Source organism: Lithobates pipiens, unplaced genomic scaffold, assembly GCF_037356315.1.
Source record: "Lithobates pipiens isolate NorthernLeopardFrog02 unplaced genomic scaffold, aLitPip1_a1.2 Scaffold_1, whole genome shotgun sequence".
Taxonomy (NCBI): Eukaryota; Metazoa; Chordata; class Amphibia; order Anura; family Ranidae; genus Lithobates; species Lithobates pipiens.
In genome coordinates this window covers 57,105,505-57,108,838 of record NW_027507685.1, presented here as the reverse complement: position 1 = coordinate 57,108,838, position 3,334 = coordinate 57,105,505, and the positions used below count along the sequence as shown (strand labels likewise).

General features: G+C 38.9%; 1 long non-coding RNA gene across 2 annotated transcripts; it reads left to right on the top strand.

Moving 5' to 3' along the window:
- The first annotated feature begins 1,815 nt into the window (after positions 1-1,815).
- On the top strand, positions 1,816-3,009 carry LOC143988089 (uncharacterized). 2 transcript variants are annotated; one of them, XR_013276752.1, is made up of 4 exons: positions 1,816-1,978; positions 2,077-2,229; positions 2,530-2,663; positions 2,796-3,009. It is a non-coding gene; the product is annotated as an uncharacterized LOC143988089 (long non-coding RNA). The 2 variants fall into 2 exon arrangements; XR_013276751.1 differs by having other exon boundaries at positions 1,816-2,229.
- Positions 3,010-3,334: the final 325 nt, after the last annotated feature.

Here is a 3,334-nt window from a genome sequence, read left to right as displayed (position 1 = left end):
CTTTCTGTGAATCCATTCAATTTAAAGTTTACGTTGAATTACAGCCAAAACTCCATTGAATTTTTGGACTTAACTATTAAAATTGATGCCACTGGACATGTTTATTCTGCCTTATACAGAAAGCCTACTGCTGGCAATACGGTCTTGCATGCGACAAGCTTTCACCCAAAACCTCTCCTAAAGAGCATCCCCTACAGCCAGTATCTAAGGGCCAAACGCAATTGCAGTACTGACTCTGACTTTAAGATTGCAGCCAATGACTTATACAATAGACTCAGAGCACGTGGATACAGTCATGTATCTCTGAAAAAATCATATAATAGAGTAAAAAATAAAGATAGGACTTCCCTTCTCTTCTCCAATAAACAAAAAAATTTCGATAACAAAGTACGTATCATTACCAAATACTCTAACCAACATCATTCGTTCCGTGCTATAATCAATAAGTTTTGGCCTCTTTTAAAAGCCGATCCTATTGTTAATCAGTACATAAATGATGCACCATCAATCACCTATATGAGACCTCAATCACTCAAGGACAGCTTAGTTAGAAGTCACTTTCAGGACTCCTCAGGTGATACTAAATCCAAATATCCAGGTACCTATGCTTGCGGGCAATGTGACATGTGTCCCTATATACATAACTCTCAAAAGATCAGATTGCCAAACGGCAACCGTTTTGTCTCGAAATTTCACGTTACATGCTCCACTCCAGGCGTTGTATATTTGGCCCAATGCCGTTGTGGAGGATTTTACGTAGGTAAAACTAAAAGACTATTTTCTATCCGCATAAAAGACCACATCAAACCTATTCTTAATAAAAAAATCACCACAGCCATAAGTAGGCACATAGGCACCTATCATGCCTTTGACCCCAACTGGATACGTTTCTCAGCCCTGGCCCATATACCTCTAAACTCAAGAGGTGGCTCAGTGGACAAGCTTCTCTTACAAACTGAAGCTAAGTGGATCTTTATTCTAAAAGCCACTAAATACCCTGGTTTCAATGAAAATATAAGCTACAGATCCTTTCTATAGCTAATCTCTGTTTGTTTGTTTCATGAACCCTCCTACCTTAGCTGTGAGCCCCCGTGGAACCTGGCATGAAGAGAGAGAGGTGATATCCCCCTTTTCCCCTTTTTGTTCATCTTTTTCCCTTTTCCTTCCTTTCCTCCTACCCCCTCCCCAAGTCATTGGTTTTTCTTTTTCTTTTTGTCTTTTTGTTTTCAACAAAATATTTTATTTTATTTTATTTTATTTTCTTTTTATATTTATGTTATATCAAAAAAATATCTCTGTACATCAATTAATGTCATTATCAATTATTATTAACGCTGTACCGGTAATATATACCGTCTAATGTCTCGCTTTGCTTGGCCCAAGGTGGGTTTCATGGTTTGCACACTTGGGATCTCTGTTGCTCTCTATGAGTCCCACCCACATTGAGGAGCTTTGCTTTCTCCCTCCTTCCCTGCACCGCAATCCAAAGCCATATATTTTTTGATTTGGACTTGATACTCTGCTTTTTATCTTCCCTTGCTCCAAGTATGCAAGGGCATATGGACACCCAAGGGCGCAGCTGGGTATTATCCCCAGGCGGCGCCCGACTTGAGGTGGCAGGGAGCATGTAATCCCCTCTAGGGTTAAAAGCCATGATAATCGTCGTTTCTTCTGCCCTCTATGCTGACTTGTGTCTTCCCGCCCCCTTCAAGGGCGGAGAGTCAGCTTAGCCCCATCTCCATCAGCATTTGTCCAAATTAACCTCGTGTCAGCACTGAGGCATTATGGGGTTGGTAGTTCAGATGCCGACTTGAAAGGCTCTGCACATGCTCACTGCTTCCACCTATGGCTGTCCGCATCGAGCCGGTGACGTCAGACGCCGGCTCGATGGATGGGGGATATAAATAGGCAGCGCTGTCATTTCATCTGTAGCGCAGGTTCAGCACAGATACTACCGCCACGCTAACTTTTCCTCTTGGTAAATATATTTCTTTAGCTGAATTTTATACTGTTATAATACCGCCTCTCATCTTTCTATACCTATATTTAGTCATCCTTCTTTTTATTTACTTGTAGGTTCAGCCTGGCAGTGGCAGCATATCGCTGCACTCTGCAACTTATAAAACATCATAATGAATCAATTGATTCCTTTTTTGTAACTTGTTGCATTTGCATTGCACCAATACCATCATATGGAATTAACTCTTTCATCTCTGATTCTAACTGCAGGTAAAAATAATTCTTATTCCTTCTACTCTCTTTAACAGTATTTTTGTAGTATACCCCCAGTAGCCACTTCTTTCAACCCTTATACTAATTAGGCTTAATTAAAATCAATTGTTCCATCCCTCTGATAATAAGCATCTCATATCCTACTATGGAGGCATGTTTCTCAGCCCCAATTCCCTTTTATAATTTAGGGATTGATATTTACTTACCCACTTTGTTACAAACTAACATTTTTTAATACCTGTGCTGGACTTGTCATACTTGGTATTTATCTCTGGATTTTGTTTTTGATCTTTGTAGCGCTTGTCTACCTCCATCTATGCCCTGCATGAGGCTGGGTTGTTTTTAGCATTTGATCCTGTCACCTAATTCTTGTCATCTATTTCACCATCTGTTGGCCTGTGGGTTGCGATGCAGGAAATGATTATATCAGGGTAAGCATTTGGACTGAGCAAATTGAGACCAATTTCATACCTAATGTTCTGAAATTTATGTGTATCTAATTGTATGGCATAATTGTATTTTCTGTATTCTTAAACCTCTCTTTATGTTTATGTTCATGTTAGTTGCATACTCCCCTGAAGAAGCAAAAACGCGAAACATGTCGGGAGGATATATGATCATTCTCAGCAACTAACAATTTCAGGATCCCCTATATCTTGTGTCATGTAACTTTTTGTATAAAATGTGTATTTGCTATTATATTTTTGCTATTTTGGTTTCTCCAAAATAATTTTAACATATTTCCAACATTAAAGCTATGAATTCTTTTTTAAGAAATCTTTGTCTCTTTAATTAATGTACCGTTAAAAAATCCCCTGGCCCCCCCCTCCCTTTTTCCTATTTGTGGATATAATATTTATAGAATTATTGGGGGATGAGGTACCTTTAACAGGAATGTGTCTCTGGGATAGTGTGGACCAACTTATTTCTATTGTACTCATGCGTTTTAATACGCTTTTTGTCCTTAGGCCCACCTCCCTGTGACACGGCAACTTTCTGTAATGATGATAAAAAAAAAAATCTTTTTGTTCTTTTGTATTTTTTGCATTTATCTTTACTAATCAATAATATTGTATTTTTCCTCTCCCCCTTTTCCTTCCCC